The sequence below is a fragment of the Hyla sarda genome, chromosome 3 (genome assembly GCF_029499605.1).
Source record: "Hyla sarda isolate aHylSar1 chromosome 3, aHylSar1.hap1, whole genome shotgun sequence".
In the NCBI taxonomy this organism is placed as follows: Eukaryota; Metazoa; Chordata; class Amphibia; order Anura; family Hylidae; genus Hyla; species Hyla sarda.
This window is the reverse complement of record NC_079191.1, coordinates 59088591-59111088: the sequence shown is the minus strand read 5'-3', so window position 1 is coordinate 59111088 and position 22498 is coordinate 59088591.

The following is a 22498-nucleotide window of genomic DNA, read 5'->3' as shown; positions in this document are numbered from 1 at the left end:
CTAGACCTGCAAAGATGTCATAGTCTCTACCTTATACATGAAGATATATGTGTTTTTAATAAGTATATCGTCTATAGACAGCTTCTTATATAACACAACTGTGTCTTAGGTACAGAGATTGGGAACATTTATGATTTCTAATATCTGTTTTTTATTTGTAGTAATCCCTTTTTCAATAGACTGACCGCAGATTTAAGACATAACTGTACTGTAAAGAAAAATCTATAAGTTAATGTAATAAATCACATACTATAACTGATTATTGCCATTTAAAACTATGAAAAATACATTATGTTGATTATAAAACAGAAATACAGAATGGAAACAACCGTCTGTGGCTCAAGCTCGACTGCCCCTTTCTTTGAGTGGCCCCTCAATGTTGTGGAAACGGGTGGAGGACATTGTCTCCATTAGAATGGGTCCCCCTACGATGCTTCGGCTGTTGATCTGAAGTGCATTCTGTGCTTTGGAACCTCGGGGGCAAACTGTATTTCTGTTATTAATTTTTAGTTTAGCAATTCCCACCGCAACATGGTTAACCTCTATCCGAAATTTCTGCACAAAATTGATAACAGACATTCCAAGAAATATTTTGCCAAATAAAAATATATAAAATATTGATGAAATTGATGAATAATAATAACAACAAAAATAACAGTTTTTGATTAAAAAACAAAAAAACTAAAATAATTTATAAAATATTTTGCTCCTGCCCCCTTCCCCCAAAAATAAAAAAACATATATTACCCTTAAAATTTATGAATAAAGAAACAAAAAATAACACATACCCCAAACATTACAAACACAAACCCCCCAAAAACCTAACAATAGTCTCTGTCAGTATTATCCTGGGAGGGATAATACACTGCACTGCAATAGAAATAAAAATCCCTATCATCTATATCTCAATGGGTTCCATCTTTTCTTTTGTTCTTTTTTCTAATGCGGTTTTATAATCCCTGAGACAAGTAGTTCTGGCCCTAGAGTGTTAGATATATTAGCGTCTGTAGCATGTATAAGGGACATGTTATCATACCTGTGTCTTTTTATAGGTGATTGAGGCCCGGTGAGAGGGTGAAAGGGACCTATACCCCCGTCAGCTGCAGGAAAGGAACAAAGAGACAGGTAATTAATATTTATATTAATTACTGATAACAATCAGGCTAGATACAACATCTAAACCTGCAAAGATGTCATAGTCTCTACCTTATACATGAAGATATATGTGTTTTTAATAAGTATATCGTCTATAGACAGCTTCTTATATAACACAACCATGTCTCAGGTACAGAGATCAGGAACATTTATGATTTCTAATATCTGTTTTTTATTTGTAGTAATCCCTTTTTCAATAGACCTACCGTAGATTTAAGACATAACTGTACTGTAAAGAAAAATCTATAAGTTAATGTAATAAATCCCATACTATAACTGATTATTGCCATTTAAAACTATGAAAAATACATTATGTTGATTATAAAACAGAAATACAGAATGGAGACAACCATCTGTGGCTCAAGCTCGACTGCCCATTTCTTTGAGTGGCCCCTCAATGTTCTGGAAACGGGTGGAGGACATTGTCTCCATTAGAATGGGTCCCCCTAAGATGCTTCGGCTGTTGATCTGAAGTGCATTCTGTGCTTTGGAATCTCGGGGGCAAACTGTATTTCTGTTATTAATTTTTAGTTTAGCAATTCCCACCGCAACATGGTTAACCTCTATCCTAAATTTCTGCACAAAATTGATAAAAGACATTCCAAAAAATATTTTGCCAAATAAAAATATATAAAATATTGATGAAGTTGATGAATAATAATAACAACAAAAATAACAGTTTTTGATTAAAAAACAAATAAAAAATTATACTTTATCAAATATTTTGCTCCTGCCCCCTTCCCCAAAAATAAAAAAACATATATTACCCTTAAAATTTATGAATAAAGAAACAAAAAATAACACATACCCCAAACATTGCAAACACAAAACCCCCAAAAACCTAACAATAGTGTCTGTCAACATCATCCTGGGAGGGATAATACACTGCACTACAATAGAAATAAAAATCCCTATCATCTATATCTCAATGGGTTCCATCTTTTCTTTTGTTCTTTTTTCTAATGCGGTTTTATAATCCCTGAGACAAGTAGTTCTGGCCCTAGAGTGTTATATATATTAGCGTCTGTAGCATGTATAAGGGACATGTTATCATACCTGTGTCTTTTTATAGGTGATTAATGCCCGGTGAGAGGGTGAAAGGGACCTATACCCCCGTCAGCTGCAGGAAAGGAACAAAGAGACAGGTAATTAATATTTATATTAATTACTGATAACAATCAGGCTAGATATAACATCTAGACCTGCAGAGATGTCATAGTCTCTACCTTATACATGAAGATATATGTGTTTTAATAAGTATATCGTCTATAGACAGCTTCTTATATAACACAACTGTTTCTCAGGTACAGAGATTGGGAACATTTATGATTTCTAATATCTGTTTTTTATTTGTAGTAATCCCTTTTTCAATAGACTGACCGCAGATTTAAGACATAACTGTACTGTAAAGAAAAATCTATAAGTTAATGTAATAAATCACATACTATAACTGATTATTGCCATTTAAAACTATGAAAAATACATTATGTTGATTATAAAACAGAAATACAGAATGGAGACAACCGTCTGTGGCTCAAGCTCGACTGCCCATTTCTTTGAGTGGCCCCTCAATGTTCTGGAAACGGGTGGAGGACATTGTCTCCATTAGAATGGGTCCCCCTAAGATGCTTCGGCTGTTGATCTGAAGTGCATTCTGTGCTTTGGAATCTCGGGGGCAAACTGTATTTCTGTTATTAATTTTTAGTTTAGCAATTCCCACCGCAACATGGTTAACCTCTATCCTAAATTTCTGCACAAAATTGATAAAAGACATTCCAAAAAATATTTTGCCAAATAAAAATATATAAAATATTGATGAAGTTGATGAATAATAATAACAACAAAAATAACAGTTTTTGATTAAAAAACAAATAAAAAATTATACTTTATCAAATATTTTGCTCCTGCCCCCTTCCCCAAAAATAAAAAAACATATATTACCCTTAAAATTTATGAATAAAGAAACAAAAAATAACACATACCCCAAACATTGCAAACACAAAACCCCCAAAAACCTAACAATAGTGTCTGTCAACATCATCCTGGGAGGGATAATACACTGCACTACAATAGAAATAAAAATCCCTATCATCTATATCTCAATGGGTTCCATCTTTTCTTTTGTTCTTTTTTCTAATGCGGTTTTATAATCCCTGAGACAAGTAGTTCTGGCCCTAGAGTGTTATATATATTAGCGTCTGTAGCATGTATAAGGGACATGTTATCATACCTGTGTCTTTTTATAGGTGATTAATGCCCGGTGAGAGGGTGAAAGGGACCTATACCCCCGTCAGCTGCAGGAAAGGAACAAAGAGACAGGTAATTAATATTTATATTAATTACTGATAACAATCAGGCTAGATATAACATCTAGACCTGCAGAGATGTCATAGTCTCTACCTTATACATGAAGATATATGTCACGATGCCGGCTGGCAGGTAGTGGACCCTCTGTGCCAGAGAGGGATTGGCGTGGACCGTGCTAGTGGACCGGTTCTAAGCCACTACTGGTTTTCACCAGAGCCCGCCGCAAAGCGGGATGGTCTTGCTGCGGCGGTAGTGACCAGGTCGTATCCACTAGCAACGGCTCACCTCTCTGGCTGCTGAAGATAGGCGCGGTACAAGGGAGTAGGCAGAAGCAAGGTCGGACGTAGCAGAAGGTCGGGGCAGGCAGCAAGGATCGTAGTCAGGGGCAACGGCAGAAGGTCTGGAAACACAGGCAAGGAACACACAAGGAACGCTTTCACTGGCACTAAGGCAACAAGATCCGGCAAGGGAGTGCAAGGGAAGTGAGGTAATATAGGGAAGTGCACAGGTGAAAACCCTAATAGGAACCACTGCGCCAATCAGCGGCGCAGTGGCCCTTTAAATCGCAGAGACCCGGCGCGCGCGCGCCCTAGGGAGCGGGGCCGCGCGCGCCGGGACAGAACAGACGGGGAGCGAGTCAGGTAGGGGAGCCGGGGTGCGCATCGCGAGCGGGCGCTACCCGCATCGCGAATCGCATCCCGGCTGGCAGCAGGATCGCAGCGCCCCGGGTCAGAGGACGTGACCGGAGCGCTGCAGCGGAGGGAGTGAAGCGAGCGCTCCGGGGAGGAGCGGGGACCCGGAGCGCTCGGCGTAACAGTACCCCCCCCCTTGGGTCTCCCCCTCTTCTTGGAGCCTGAGAACCTGAGGAGCAGACTTTTGTCAAGGATGTTGTCCTCAGGTTCCCAGGATCTCTCTTCAGGACCACAACCCTCCCAGTCTACTAAAAAAAAATTTTTCCCTCTGACCTTTTTGGCAGCCAAAATTTCCTTGACCGAGAAGACGTCCGAGGAGCCGGAAACAGGAGTGGGAGGAACAGATTTGGGAGAAAAACGGTTGAGGATGAGTGGTTTGAGAAGAGAGACGTGAAAGGCATTAGGGATACGAAGAGAAGGAGGAAGAAGAAGTTTATAAGAGACAGGATTAATTTGACACAAAATTTTGAAAGGACCAAGATAGCGTGGTCCCAACTTGTAGCTAGGGACACGGAAGCGGACATATTTAGCGGAGAGCCATACCTTGTCTCCAGGGGAAAAAACGGGGGGAGCTCTTCTTTTCTTATCCGCGAACCTCTTCATGCGTGAAGAAGCCTGTAAGAGAGAATTTTGGGTCTCTCTCCATATAATGGAAAGGTCACGAGAAATTTCATCCACAGCGGGCAGACCAGAGGGCAAGGGGGTAGGGAGGGGGGGAAGAGGGTGACGGCCGTACACCACGAAAAATGGGGATTTGGAGGAAGATTCAGAGACCCTGAAGTTATACGAGAATTCGGCCCATGGAAGGAGATCTGCCCAGTCATCCTGGCGGGAGGAAACAAAATGTCGCAAATAATCACCCAGGATCTGGTTAATTCTTTCTACTTGTCCATTGGACTGGGGATGATATGCAGAGGAAAAATTTAATTTAATCTTGAGTTGTTTACAGAGAGCTCTCCAGAATTTAGACACGAATTGGACCCCTCTATCCGAGACAATCTGCGTAGGCAACCCGTGAAGACGAAAAATGTGTACAAAAAATTGTTTAGCCAACTGAGGCGCAGAAGGAAGACCAGGAAGAGGGATGAAATGTGCCATTTTGGAGAATCGATCAACGACCACCCAAATAACGGTGTTGCCACGGGAAGGGGGTAAATCAGTAATAAAATCCATACCAATCAGAGACCAAGGCTGTTCGGGGACAGGCAGAGGATGAAGAAAACCAGCGGGCTTCTGGCGAGGAGTCTTATCCCGGGCACAGATAGTGCAGGCTCGCACAAAGTCCCCAACATCCGTCTCCAGAGTCGGCCACCAATAGAAGCGGGAGATGAGTTGCACAGATTTCTTGATGCCCGCATGACCTGCGAGATGGGAGGAGTGACCCCATTTGAGGATTCCGAGGCGTTGGCGTGGAGAAACAAAGGTCTTTCCTGGAGGAGTCTGCCTGATGGAGGCAGGAGAAGTGGAGATCAGGCAGTCAGGTGGAATGATGTGTTGCGGAGGGAGATCAACTTCTGAGGCATCCGAGGAACGAGAGAGAGCATCGGCCCTAATGTTCTTATCGGCAGGACGAAAGTGAATCTCAAAATTAAATCGGGCAAAGAACAGAGACCACCGGGCCTGGCGAGGATTCAGCCGTTGGGCCGACTGGAGGTAGGAGAGGTTCTTGTGGTCGGTGTAGATAATAACAGGAAATCTTGATCCCTCCAGCAGATGCCTCCATTCCTCAAGTGCTAATTTAATGGCTAGAAGCTCTCGATCCCCGATGGAGTAGTTCCTCTCCGCTGGAGAGAAGGTCCTAGAGAAAAAACCACAAGTGACAGCATGCCCGGAAGAATTTTTTTGTAGAAGAACAGCTCCAGCTCCTACTGAGGAGGCATCAACCTCCAATAGGAAGGGTTTGGAAGGGTCAGGTCTGGAGAGCACGGGAGCCGAAGAAAAGGCAGACTTGAGTCGTTTAAAGGAGTCTTCTGCTTGAGGAGGCCAGGACTTGGGATCAGCATTTTTTTTGGTTAAAGCCACGATAGGAGCCACAATGGTAGAAAAATGTGGAATAAATTGCCTGTAATAATTGGCGAACCCCAAAAAGCGTTGGATAGCACGGAGTCCGGAGGGGCGTGGCCAATTTAAGACGGCAGAGAGTTTGTCTGGATCCATCTGTAGTCCCTGGCCAGAGACCAAATATCCTAGAAAAGGAAGAGATTGGCATTCAAACAGACATTTCTCAATTTTGGCATAGAGTTGGTTGTCACGAAGTCTCTGAAGAACCATACGGACATGCTGGCGGTGTTCTTCTAGATTGGCAGAAAAAATTAAGATATCGTCCAGATATACCACAACACAGGAGTATAACAGATCACGAAAAATTTCATTGACAAAGTCTTGGAAGACGGCAGGGGCATTGCACAGTCCAAAGGGCATGACCAGATACTCAAAGTGTCCATCTCTGGTGTTAAATGCCGTTTTCCACTCGTCCCCCTCTCTGATGCGGATGAGGTTATAGGCGCCTCTTAAGTCCAATTTAGTGAAGATGTGGGCACCTTGGAGGCGATCAAAGAGTTCAGAGATGAGGGGTAAGGGGTAGCGGTTCTTAACCGTGATTTTATTAAGACCGCGGTAGTCAATGCAAGGACGTAGGGAGCCATCTTTTTTGGACACAAAGAAAAATCCGGCTCCGGCAGGAGAGGAGGATTTACGGATAAAGCCCTTTTTTAGATTCTCCTGGACGTATTCGGACATGGCAAGAGTCTCTGGGGCAGAGAGAGGATAAATTCTGCCCCGGGGTGGAGTAGTACCCGGGAGGAGGTCGATAGGGCAATCATAAGGCCTGTGAGGAGGTAGAGTCTCAGCTTGTTTTTTGCAGAAAACATCCGCGAAGTCCATATAGGCCTTAGGGAGACCGGTTACTGGAGGAACCACAGAGTTACGGCAAGGGTTACTGGGAACCGGTTTTAGACAGTTCTTGGAACAAGAGGACCCCCAACTCTTGATCTCCCCAGTGGACCAATCCAGGGTTGGGGAATGAAGTTGAAGCCAGGGAAGTCCAAGGAGAATCTCCGAGGTGCAATTGGGGAGGACCAAAAGTTCAATCCTCTCATGATGAGATCCGATGCTCATAAGAAGGGGCTCCGTGCGGAAACGTATGGTACAGTCCAATCTTTCATTATTTACACAATTGATGTAGAGGGGTCTGGCGAGACTGGTCACTGGGATGTTGAACCTGTTGACGAGAGAGGCCAAAATAAAATTTCCTGCAGATCCAGAGTCCAAGAAGGCCACTGTAGAGAAGGAGAAGGCAGAGGCAGACATCCGCACAGGCACAGTAAGACGTGGAGAAGCAGAGTAGACATCAAGGACTGTCTCACCCTTGTGCGGAGTCAGCGTACGTCTTTCCAGGCGGGGAGGACGGATAGGACAATCCCTCAGGAAGTGTTCGGTACTAGCACAGTACAGGCAGAGGTTCTCCATACGGCGTTGTGTCCTCTCTTGAGGTGTCAGGCGAGACCGGTCGACCTGCATAGCCTCCACGGCGGGAGGCACAGGAACAGATTGCAGGGGACCAGAGGAGAGAGGAGCCGAGGAGACGAAACGCCTCGTGCGAACAGAGTCCATATCTTGGCGGAGTTCCTGACGCCTTTCAGAAAAACGCATGTCAATGCGAGTGGCTAGGTGAATAAGTTCATGTAGATTAGCAGGAATTTCTCGTGCGGCCAGAACATCTTTAATGTTGCTGGATAGGCCTTTTTTGAAGGTCGCGCAGAGGGCCTCATTATTCCAGGACAATTCTGAAGCAAGTGTACGGAATTGTACGGCATACTCGCCAACGGAAGAATTACCCTGGACCAGGTTCAACAGGGCAGTCTCAGCAGAAGAGGCTCGGGCAGGTTCCTCAAAGACACTTCGGATTTCCGAGAAGAAGGAGTGTACAGAGGCAGTGACGGGGTCATTGCGGTCCCAGAGCGGTGTGGCCCATGACAGGGCTTTTCCGGACAGAAGACTGACTACGAAAGCCACCTTAGACCTTTCAGTGGGAAACAGGTCCGACATTATCTCCAGATGCAGGGAACATTGGGAAAGAAAGCCACGGCAAAACTTAGAGTCCCCATCAAATTTATCCGGCAAGGATAAGCGTATCCCAGGAGCGGCCACTCGCTGCGGAGGAGGTGCAGGAGCTGGCGGAGGAGATGACTGCTGAAGCTGTGGTAGCAACTGTTGTAGCATAACGGTCAGTTGAGACAGCTGTTGGCCTTGTTGCGCTATCTGTTGTGACTGCTGGGCGACCACCGTGGTGAGGTCAGCGACAACTGGCAGAGGAACTTCAGCGGGATCCATGGCCGGATCTACTGTCACGATGCCGGCTGGCAGGTAGTGGACCCTCTGTGCCAGAGAGGGATTGGCGTGGACCGTGCTAGTGGACCGGTTCTAAGCCACTACTGGTTTTCACCAGAGCCCGCCGCAAAGCGGGATGGTCTTGCTGCGGCGGTAGTGACCAGGTCGTATCCACTAGCAACGGCTCACCTCTCTGGCTGCTGAAGATAGGCGCGGTACAAGGGAGTAGGCAGAAGCAAGGTCGGACGTAGCAGAAGGTCGGGGCAGGCAGCAAGGATCGTAGTCAGGGGCAACGGCAGAAGGTCTGGAAACACAGGCAAGGAACACACAAGGAACGCTTTCACTGGCACTAAGGCAACAAGATCCGGCAAGGGAGTGCAAGGGAAGTGAGGTAATATAGGGAAGTGCACAGGTGAAAACCCTAATAGGAACCACTGCGCCAATCAGCGGCGCAGTGGCCCTTTAAATCGCAGAGACCCGGCGCGCGCGCGCCCTAGGGAGCGGGGCCGCGCGCGCCGGGACAGAACAGACGGGGAGCGAGTCAGGTAGGGGAGCCGGGGTGCGCATCGCGAGCGGGCGCTACCCGCATCGCGAATCGCATCCCGGCTGGCAGCAGGATCGCAGCGCCCCGGGTCAGAGGACGTGACCGGAGCGCTGCAGCGGAGGGAGTGAAGCGAGCGCTCCGGGGAGGAGCGGGGACCCGGAGCGCTCGGCGTAACAATATATGTGTTTTAATAAGTATATCGTCTATAGACAGCTTCTTATATAACACAACTGTTTCTCAGGTACAGAGATTGGGAACATTTATGATTTCTAATATCTGTTTTTTATTTGTAGTAATCCCTTTTTCAATAGACTGACCGCAGATTTAAGACATAACTGTACTGTAAAGAAAAATCTATAAGTTAATGTAATAAATCACATACTATAACTGATTATTGCCATTTAAAACTATGAAAAATACATTATGTTGATTATAAAACAGAAATACAGAATGGAAACAACCGTCTGTGGCTCAAGCTCGACTGCCCCTTTCTTTGAGTGGCCCCTCAATGTTGTGGAAACGGGTGGAGGACATTGTCTCCATTAGAATGGGTCCCCCTACGATGCTTTGGCTGTTGATCTGAAGTGCATTCTGTGCTTTGGAACCTCGGGGGCAAACTGTATTTCTGTTATTAATTTTTAGTTTAGCAATTCCCACCGCAACATGGTTAACCTCTATCCTAAATTTCTGCACAAAATTGATAACAGACATTCCAAGAAATATTTTGCCAAATAAAAATATATAAAATATTGATGAAATTGATGAATAATAATAACAGCAAAAATAACAGTTTTTGATTAAAAAACAAAAAAACTAAAATAATTTATAAAATATTTTGCTCCTGCCCCCTTCCCCCAAAAATAAAAAAAACATATATTACCCTTAAAATTTATGAATAAAGAAACAAAAAATAACACATACCCCAAACATTACAAAAACAAAACCCCCAAAAACCTAACAATAGTCTCTGTCAACATCATCCTGGGAGGGATAATACACTGCACTGCAATAGAAATATAAATCCCTATCATCTATATCTCAATGGGTTCCATCTTTTCTTTTGTTCTTTTTTCTAATGCGGTTTTATAATCCCTGAGACAAGTAGTTCTGGCCCTAGAGTGTTAGATATATTAGCGTCTGTAGCATGTATAAGGGACATGTTATCATACCTGTGTCTTTTTATAGGTGATTGATTCCCGGTGAGAGGGTGAAAGGGACCTATACCCCCGTCAGCTGCAGGAAAGGAACAAAGAGACAGGTAATTAATATTTATATTAATTACTGATAACAATCAGGCTAGATACAACATCTAAACCTGCAAAGATGTCATAGTCTCTACCTTATACATGAAGATATATGTGTTTTTAATAAGTATATCGTCTATAGACAGCTTCTTATATAACACAACCATGTCTCAGGTACAGAGATTAGGAACATTTATGATTTCTAATATCTGTTTTTTATTTGTAGTAATCCCTTTTTCAATAGACTGACCGCAAATTTAAGACATAACTGTACTGTAAAGAAAAATCTATAAGTTAATGTAATAAATCACATATTATAACTGATTATTGCCATTTAAAACTATGAAAAATACATTATGTTGATTATAAAACAGAAATACAGAATGGAGACAACCGTCTGTGGCTCAAGCTCGACTGCCTATTTCTTTGAGTGGCCCCTCAATGTTCTGGAAACGGGTGGAGGACATTGTCTCCATTAGAATGGGTCCCCCTAAGATGCTTCGGCTGTTGATCTGAAGTGCATTCTGTGCTTTGGAATCTCGGGGGCAAACTGTATTTCTGTTATTAATTTTTAGTTTAGCAATTCCCACCGCAACATGGTTAACCTCTATCCTAAATTTCTGCACAAAATTGATAAAAGACATTCCAAGAAATATTTTGCCAAATAAAAATATATAAAATATTGATGAAGTTGATGAATAATAATAACAACAAAAATAACAGTTTTTGATTAAAAAACAAATAAACAATAATAATTTATCAAATATTTTGCTCCTGCCCCCTTCCCCAAAAATAAAAAACATATATTACCCTTAAAATTTATGAATAAAGAAACAAAAAATAACACATACCCCAAACATTGCAAACACAAAACCCCCAAAAACCTAACAATAGTCTCTGTCAACATCATCCTGGGAGGGATAATACACTGCACTACAATAGAAATAAAAATCCCTATCATCTATACCTCAATGGGTTCCATCTTTTCTTTTGTTCTTTTTTCTAATGCGGTTTTATAATCCCTGAGACAAGTAGTTCTGGCCCTAGAGTGTTATATATATTAGCGTCTGTAGCATGTATAAGGGACATGTTATCATACCTGTGTCTTTTTATAGGTGATTAATGCCCGGTGAGAGGGTGAAAGGGACCTATACCCCCGTCAGCTGCAGGAAAGGAACAAAGAGACAGGTCATTAATATTTATATTGATTACTGATAACAATCAGGCTAGATATAACATCTATACCTGCAGAGATGTCATAGTCTCTACCTTATACATTAAGATATATGTGTTTTTAATAAGTATATCGTCTAAAGACAGCTTCTTATATAACACAACTGTGTCTCAGGTACAGAGATTAGGAACATTTATGTTTTCTAATATCTGTTTTTTATTTGTAGTCATCCCTTTTTCAATAGACTGACCGCAGATTTAAGACATAACTGTACTGTAAAGAAAAATCTATAAGTTAATGTAATAAATCACATACTATAACTGATTATTGCCATTTAAAACTATGAAAAATACATTATGTTGATTATAAAACAGAAATACAGAATGGAAACAACCGTCTGTGGCTCAAGCTCGACTGCCCCTTTCTTTGAGTGGCCACTCAATGTTGTGGAAACGGGTGGAGGACATTGTCTCCATTAGAATGGGTCCCCTTACGATGCTTCGGCTGTTGATCTGAAGTGCATTCTGTGCTTTGGAACCTCGGGGGCAAACTGTATTTCTGTTATTAATTTTTAGTTTAGCAATTCCCGACGCAACATGGTTAACCTCTATCCGAAATTTCTGCACAAAATTGATAACAGACATTCCAAGAAATATTTTGCCATATAAAAATATATAAAATATTGATGAAATTGATGAATAATAATAATAACAACAAAAATAACAGTTTTTGATTAAAAAACAAAAAAACTAAAATAATTTATAAAATATTTTGCTCCTGCCCCCTTCCCCCAAAAATAAAAAAACATATATTACCCTTAAAATTTATGAATAAAGAAACAAAAAAATAACACATACCCCAAACATTGCAAACACAAAACCCCCAAAAACCTAACAATAGTCTCTGTCAACATCATCCTGGGAGGGATAATACACTGCACTGCAATAGAAATAAAAATCCCTATCATCTATATCTCAATGGGTTCCATCTTTTCTTTTGTTCTTTTTTCTAATGCGGTTATATAATCCCTGAGACAAGTAGTTCTGGCCCTAGAGTGTTATATATATTAGCGTCTGTAGCATGTATAAGGGACATGTTATCATACCTGTGTCTTTTTATAGGTGATTGATGCCCGGTGAGAGGGTGAAAGGGACCTATACCCCCGTCAGCTGCAGGAAAGGAACAAAGAGACAGGTAATTAATATTTATATTAATTACTGATAACAATCAGGCTAGATACAACATCTAAACCTGCAAAGATGTCATAGTCTCTAACAAAAAATAACACATACCCCAAACATTGCAAACACAAAACGCCCAAAAACCTAACAATAGTATTTGTCAACACAGGGGCGGACACAGACAGCAGAGGGCCCCTGTGCAAAGAATGTGCCTGCCCCCCCCCCACCACCACCAGCACTGTGCCCCCTCATGTACCTAGACCCCACCGGAGTGCCTCCACTTACCCCGCCCGTGTAGTGTCGCCACTTGCCTTGTCCACCACAGGTGGATGGAACGGCTCCTGAGGTGGGCTCCGGGTGGCCCCTGTCCCTCTCAGTGTGCGGACCAGGCCCCATGAGTACTCCCCTGAGTCAGCCTGACCCTTATCTAGCTGGCAGGCAGAGGGCAGTGCTCCCCTTTACACTCGCACCCCTTGACTTAGTACGACACCCCTTGGCACCCCCTGGTTCCTTGGCTCCTTAGTAATAGAAGTGACTTACAGGCAGGGCCAGACTGGGACCAAAAATGGGCCCAGGCATTTTAAAATAAACAACCCATTTTTATAGTGGGGGTCTGACTCATGGGACCCCCACCAATCACCTTGGTTCAAGTGGCTGCCCAGATGTTGGAAAGCTGCAACTCCCATCATGTCTGAAGTGACTACAGCTGATGGGACAGTCAGGAGACTACACAATGATATCAGTGACTACATCTCTGATGGGACAGTTAGGAAAATACACAATGATATCACTGACCTGAGTGACGTCTTTTCTGTTGTCTTTATTTTTTTTCTTCATCTGGTCCAGACACCAGGATTTCTTCCATCTTCTCTGCAGAGTCTGACACCTGGACATCATTGGTTCCTTAATTTGTCAGTAGATCCTCATCCTCTGTATGATGACAATAATCATTATAACCTTGCCAAATACTGTACCACCTGAATATAATACTGCCAACCACTGTACCCCCTGAATAATGCCAACCACTGTACCCCTGAATATAATACTGCTAACCACTGTACCCCTGAATATAATACTGCCAAATACTGTACCCCTGAATATAATACTGCCAACCACTGTACTCTATTAATATAATACTGCCAACCACTGTACTCCATTAATATAATACTGCCAACCACTGTACTCCATGAATATAATACTGACAAATACTGTACCAACCACTGAATCATCCCATACACCCCACGCACTCCATCCTCAGTCTCCTCATCACCCCATATACCCCACACACCCCATCCTCAGTCTCCTCATCACCCCATACACCCCACACACCCCATCCTCAGTCTCCTCATCACCCCATGCACTCCATCCTCAGTCTCCTCATCACCCCACGCACCCCATCCTCAGTCTCATCATCACCACATGCACTCCATCCTCAGTCTCCTCATCACCCCATACACCCCATGCACTCCATCCTCAGTCTCCTCATCACCCCATGCACTCCATCCTCAGTCTCCTCATCACCCCATGCACTCCATCCTCAGTCTCCTCATCACCCCATACACCCCATGCACTCCATCCTCAGTCTCCTCATCACCCCATGCACTCCATCCTCAGTCTCCTCATCACCCCCATACACCCCACGCACTCCATCCTCAGTCTCCTCATCACCCCATATACCTTAAGCACCTCATCATTATTACACAGCTGACACACCCACATCAGGGCTGCCGTCAGAAATGTTGGGGCCCCTTACACAGGTCAAGGCCTCCTTCAACCCCTCCCCGCCCCCAAGTAATTTTTAGATTGCATATACTTATCAATGCTGTGCCATAGCACAGAATTGATCAGTGTTATTGGCGCTACCTTACTACAGGCTGTTGAAGCTTTCTGCACTAAAAGATGCACAGATCAGACGAGCCGGAGGCAGATAGGTACCCTCCGCTGAGTTGATCGGGACACCACAATTTTGCTGTGGTCCTGATCAGCTCCTCTGGGCTATCTGGCAACCTATTTTCATACTTTTAGATGCTGCAATGAACTTTGATTGTGGCATCTAATGTGGTTAATGCTGGACATCACCCTGATTGGTGAACTCTGGCATTAGCCACATGTCCCAGCTCTAACCAACCGGTTATGAAGCACAGAGCTGGAGGGGGACAGGACGTACATTTACACCCTGCAACCTTAAGGAAATACACATATACAGCCTCATATGCGTACACAGCCTCTATATACTCATACACAGCGCCAATACACACATATAGTCATGGCCGTAAATGTTGGCACCCCTGAAATTTTTCTATAAAATTCTCACAGAACAGGATTGCAGTAACACATGTTTTGCTATACACATGTTTATTCCCTTTGTGTGTATTGGAACTAACCCCCAAAAAAGGGAGGAAAAAAGCAAATTGGACATAATGTCATACTTTAATGTCACAAATTATTGGAACCCTTTCAAAATTGTGGATAAATAAGATTGTTTCAAGCATGTGATGTTCCTTTAAACTCACCTGGGGCAAGTAACAGGTGTGGGCAATATCAAAATCACACCTGAAAGCAGATAAAAAGGAGAGAAGTTCACTTAGTCTTTGCATTGTGTGTCTGTGTGTGCCACACTAAGCATGGACAACAGAAAGAGGAGAAGAACTGTCTGAGGACTTGAGAACCAAAATCGTGGAAAAATATCAACAATCTAAAGGTTACAAATCCATCTCCAGAGATCTAGATTTTCCTTTGTCCACAGTGCGCAACATTATCAAGAAGTTTACAACCCATGGCACTGTAGATAATCTCCCTGGGCATGGATGGAAGAGAAAAATTAATTAAAGGTGTAAACGCAGGATAGTCCGGATGGTGGATAAGCAGACCCAAACAAGTTCCAAAGATATTCAAGCTGTCCTGCAGGCTCAGGGAGCATCAGAGTCAGCGCGAACTATCAGTCGACATTTAAATGAAATGAAACGCTATGGAGGGGACCCAGGAGGACCCCACTGCTGACACTGAGACATAAAAAAGCAAGACTACATTTTGCCAAAATGAACTTGATTAACCAAAATCCTTCTGGGAAAACGTCTTGTGGACAGATGAGACCAAGATAGAGCTTTTTGGTTAAGCACATCATTCTACTGTTTACCGAAAACGGAATGAGGCCTACAAAGAAAAGAGCACAGTACCTACAGTGACATATGGTGGAGGTCAATGATGTTTTGGGGTTGTTTTGCTGCCTCTGGCACTGGGGGCCTTGAATGTGTACAAGACATCATGAAATCTGAGGATTATCAACAGATTTTGGGTCGCACTGTACAGCCCAGTGTCAGAAAGCTGGGTCTGCGTCCGAGATCTTGGGTCTTCCAGCAGGACAATGACCCCAAACATACGTCAAAAAGCCCCCAGAAATTGATGGCAACAAAGCGCTGGAGAGTTCTGAAGTGGCCAGCAATGAGTCCAGATCTAAATATCATTGAACACCTGTGGAGAGATCCTTAAATTACTGTTGGGAAAAGGCGCCTCTTCCAATAAGAGACCTGGAGCAGTTTGCAAAGGAAGAGTGGTCCAACACTCCGGCTGTGAGGTGTAAGAAGCTTATTGATGGTTATAGGAAGACACTGATTTCAGTTATTTTTTCCAAAGGGTGTGCGACCAAATATTAAGTTAAGGGTGCCAATAATTTTGTCCAGACCATTTTTGGAGTTTGGTGTGACATTATGTCCAATTTGCTTTTTTTCCTCCCTTTTTTGGTTTAGTTCTAATACACACAAAGGGAATAAACATGTGTATAGCAAAACATGTGTTACTGCAATCCTTTTCTGTGAGAAATACTTATTTTTCTTGAAAAATTTCAGGGGTGCCAACATTTACCATTATGACTGTATATGGCACTGAATACATAATCTGAGACTTTAAAACCTCACTTTTAATACTTCTTCTAAAAACCATATATCAAAAAAGAAAGTGAATAGAACTGTATTTATACATATCTGCATCTATTTCCGGCCACCATCTTAGTAGCCATATTAATACTTGCCACCTGTTCACACCGACCATATATGCACACTTGCCTGAGTGAACTTCCAATTTTCAACATCAATGTGTTAGTCTTATATACAATCATGTGTTCCATGTCCATCGCAGGAATCCTTGTCAGTTATTTTATGTATTTGCATGTATTCAGAATTAGTAGTGTTAGTTTTGTAGTCACACTCATTATTAGTATATTATTGAGAGTTTTAGCACACTCCAAAACATCAATGCATAAATCCTCTCTCTGGCAGACTACATTCTCAGTCTCTTACTGCATGCTATCAAATGAATGGCATTTAACCCATAGAGTGCATACAACATAACTGTTCTGATGGCGGCCATAACACATACACACACACTACCCCTATATACACACACACATGGCCATCATACACAGCTTCTATATGCACATACACTGCCTCTATATACACACATGCATCATAAATATATACACTGCCTCTATATACACACACAGCCATCATACACACATACACAGCTGCTATATGCACACACTGCCCCTTTATACACACATGGCCATCATACACATACACAGCTTCTATATGCATATACACTGCCACTATATAGACACACACTGCCATCATACACACATATCAGCCACTATACACAAACACTGCCACTATATAGACACACACGGCCATCATACACACATATACAGCCACTATAAACACATACACTGCCACTATATATACACACACTGCCATCATACACACATATACAGCCACTATACACATACACTGCCACTATATAGACACACACTGCCATCATACACACATATACAGCCACTATATACACATACACTGCCACTATATAGACACACACTGCCCCTTTATACATACATGGCCATCATACACAAACACAGCTTCTATATGCATATACACTGCCACTATATAGACACACACTGCCATCATACACACATGGCCATAAATAAATACACTGCCTCTATATACACACACTGCCCCTGTATACACACATGGCCATCATACACATACACAGCTTCTATATACACATACACAGCTTCTATATAAACATACACAGCTTCTATATACACGTATACAGCTTCTATATACACACACTGCCCATTTATACACACACATGGCCATCATACACATACACAGCTTCTATATATACATAGACAGCTTCTATATACACATACACAGCTTCTATATAAACATACACAGCTTCTATATACACATAGACAGCCATCATACACACACACTTTGTCCCCATATACACACACACACACACACACACACACATACACAGCCATCATACACTGCCCCCATACAAGTAAGTACCTGTGTGCAGTGTAGTCTGCTGCTCCGCTCCTCTATTGCAGGCAGTGGGCAGGAAGAGGAGGAACACGTGATCTGACGTCACTGGCCAGCTGCTACTACAGGCCCTGCTGGTAACTGAGAGCCGCGCACAGGCATGTCTCATACCAACTGCAGCCCCTGACATTATAAAGTGACAGAGTGCTGCCCTCCGGACGGCGCTCCCTCTCGCTCCAGCCTCGCTGGCCAGTCTGGGCAACAGACAGGGCAGGGCTGGAACATAAGAAAAAAGAATATGATGTAGTCAGTCAGTGTACAGTAAGACTCCCCCCCCCCAGCCGTCAGTGAGTGACAGTCACTCACTGACTCGCAAGAAAGAGTGTTGGGGCCAGTTGGGCCTCCCTGAGGGTCCGGGCCCCTTACTGGGGTACCGGTTGTACCCCCCTGATGACGGCACCTGGCCTGTCCGTCTCGCCCGGCCGGTTTAAAGGTAAATTACTGCTGTCAGCGGCAGGTCCGGGACCTGTTGCTGCAGCATTTAGTATGAAGTACTGGCAGGGGGCCCTGCAGGGGCCCAGACTGTGACTTGGGCCACTAGGTGGGCCCCCTAACACGCTGGGCCCCTGTGCAGCCGAACCGGCTGAACAAGTGATATGTCCGCCCCTGTGTCAACATCATCCTGGGAGGGATAATACACTGCACTACAATAGAAATAAAAATCCCTATCATCTATATCTCAATGGGTTCCATCTTTTCTTTTGTTCTTTTTTCTAATGCGGTTTTATAATCCCTGAGACAAGTAGTTCTGGCCCTAGAGTGTTATATATTAGCGTCTGTAGCATGTATAAGGGACATGTTATCATACCTGTGTCTTTTTATAGGTGAATAATGCCCGGTGAGAGGGTGAAAGGGACCTATACCCCCGTCAGCTGCAGGAAAGGAACAAAGAGACAGGTAATTAATATTTATATTAATTACTGATAAAAATCAGGCTAGATACAACATCTAAACCTGCAAAGATGTCATAGTCTCTACCTTATACATGAAGATATATGTGTTTTTAATAAGTACATCGTCTACAGACAGCTTTTTATATAACACAACCATGTCTCAGGTACAGAGATTAGGAACATTTATGATTTCTAATATCTGTTTTTATTTGTAGTAATCCCTTTTTCAATAGACTGACCGCAGATTTAAGACATAACTGTACTGTAAAGAAAAATCTATAAGTTAATGTAATAAATCACATACTATAACTGATTATTGCCATTTAAAACTATGAAAAATACATTATGTTGATTATAAAACAGAAATACAGAATGGAGACAACCATCTGTGGCTCAAGCTCGACTGCCCATTTCTTTGAGTGGCCCCTCAATGTTCTGGAAACGGGTGGAGGACATTGTCTCCATTAGAATGGGTCCCCCTACGATGCTTCGGCTGTTGATCTGAAGTGCATTCTGTGCTTTGGAATCTCGGGGGCAAACTGTATTTCTGTTATTAATTTTTAGTTTAGCAATTCCCACCGCAACATGGTTAACCTCTATCCTAAATTTCTGCACAAAATTGATAAAAGACATTCCAAGAAATATTTTGCCAAATAAAAATATATAAAATATTGATGATGTTGATGAATAATAATAACAACAAAAATAACAGTTTTTGATTAAAAAACAAATAAACAATAATAATTAATAAAATATTTTGCTCCTGCCCCCTTCCCCAAAAATAAAAAAACATATATTACCCTTAAAATTTATGAATAAAGAAACAAAAAATAACACTTACCCCAAACATTGCAAACACAAAACCCCAAAAAACCTAACAATAGTGTCTGTCAACATCATCCTGGGAGGGATAATACACTGCACGACAATAGAAATAAAAATCCCTATCATCTATATCTCAATGGGTTCCATCTTTTCTTTTGTTCTTTTTTCTAATGCGGTTTTATAATCCCTGAGACAAGTAGTTCTGGCCCTAGAGTGTTATATATATTAGCGTCTGTAGCATGTATAAGGGACATGTTATCATACCTGTGTCTTTTTATAGGTGATTGATGCCCGGTGAGAAGGTGAAAGTGACCTATACCCCCGTCAGCTGCAGGAAAGGAACAAAGAGACAGGTAATTAATATTTATATTAATTACTGATAACAATCAGGCTAGATATAACATCTAGACCTGCAGAGATGTCATAGTCTCTACCTTATACATGAAGATATATGTGTTTTTAATAAGTATATCGTCTATAGACAGCTTCTTATATAACACAACTGTGTCTCAGGTACAGAGATTGGGAACATTTATGATTTCTAATATCTGTTTTTTATTTGTAGTAATCCCTTTTTCAATAGACTGACCGCAGATTTAAGACATAACTGTACTGTAAAGAAAAATCTATAAGTTAATGTAATAAATCACATACTATAACTGATTATTGCCATTTAAAACTATGAAAAATACATTATGTTGATTATAAAACAGAAATACAGAATGGAGACAACCGTCTGTGGCTCAAGCTCGACTGCCCCTTTCTTTGAGTGGCCCCTTAATGTTGTGGAAACGGGTGGAGGACATTGTCTCCATTAGAATGGGTCCCCCTACGATGCTTCGGCTGTTGATCTGAAGTGCATTCTGTGCTTTGGAACCTCGGGGGCAAACTGTATTTCTGTTATTAATTTTTAGTTTAGCAATTCCCACCGCAACATGGTTAACCTCTATCCTAAATTTCTGCACAAAATTGATAACAGACATTCCAAGAAATATTTTACCAAATAAAAATATATAAAATATTGATGAAACTGATGAATAATAATAACAACAAAAATAACAGTTTTTGATTAAAAAACAAAAAAACTAAAATAATTTATAAAATATTTTGCTCCTGCCCCCTTCCCCCAAAAATAAAAAAACATATATTACCCTTAAAATTTATGAATAAAGAAACAAAAAATAACACATACCCCAAACATTACAAACACAAAACCCCCAAAAACCTAACAATAGTCTCTGTCAACATCATCCTGGGAGGGATAATACACTGCACTGCAATAGAAATATAAATCCCTATCATCTATATCTCAATGGGTTCCATCTTTTCTTTTGTTCTTTTTTCTAATGCGGTTTTATTATCGCTGAGACAAGTAGTTCTGGCCCTAGAGTGTTAGATATATTAGCGTCTGTAGCATGTATAAGGGACATGTTATCATACCTGTGTCTTTTTATAGGTGATTGATGCCCGGTGAGAGGGTGAAAGGGACCTATACCTCCGTCAGCTGCAGGAAAGGAACAAAGAGACAGGTAATTAATATTTATATTAATTACTGATAACAATCAGGCTAGATACAACATCTAAACCTGCAAAGATGTCATAGTCTCTACCTTATACATGAAGATATATGTGTTTTTAATAAGTATATCGTCTATAGACAGCTTCTTATATAACACAACCATGTCTCAGGTACAGAGATTAGGAACATTTATGATTTCTAATATCTGTTTTTTATTTGTAGTAATCCCTTTTTCAATAGACTGACCGCAAATTTAAGACATAACTGTACTGTAAAGAAAAATCTATAAGTTAATGTAATAAATCCCATACTATAACTGATTATTGCCATTTAAAACTATGAAAAATACATTATGTTGATTATAAAACAGAAATACAGAATGGAGACAACCGTCTGTGGCTCAAGCTCGACTGCCCATTTCTTTGAGTGGCCCCTCAATGTTCTGGAAACGGGTGGAGGACATTGTCTCCATTAGAATAGGTCCCCCTAAGATGCTTCGGCTGTTGATCTGAAGTGCATTCTGTGCTTTGGAATCTCGGGGGCAAACTGTATTTCTGTTATTAATTTTTAGTTTAGCAATTCCCACCGCAACATGGTTAACCTCTATCCTAAATTTCTGCACAAAATTGATAAAAGACATTCCAAGAAATATTTTGCCAAATAAAAATATATAAAATATTGATGAAGTTGATGAATAATAATAACAACAAAAATAACAGTTTTTTATTAAAAAACAAATAAACAATAATAATTTATCAAATATTTTGCTCCTGCCCCCTTCCCCAAAAATAAAAAAACATATATTACCCTTAAAATTTATAAATAAAGAAACAAAAAATAACACATACCCCAAACATTGCAAACACAAAACCCCCAAAAACCTAACAATAGTGTCTGTCAACATCATCCTGGGAGGGATAATACACTGCACTACAATAGAAATAAAAATCCCTATCATCTATATCTCAATGGGTTCCATCTTTTCTTTTGTTCTTTTTTCTAATGCGGTTTTATAATCCCTGAGACAAGTAGTTCTGGCCCTAGAGTGTTAGATATATTAGCGTCTGTAGCATGTATAAGGGACAAGTAATCATACCTGTGTCTTTTTATAGGTGATTGATGCCCGGTGAGAGGGTGAAAGGGACCTATACCCCCGTCAGCTGCAGGAAAGGAACAAAGAGACAGGTAATTAATATTTATATTAATTACTGATAACAATCAGGCTAGATACAACATCTAAACCTGCAAAGATGTCATAGTCTC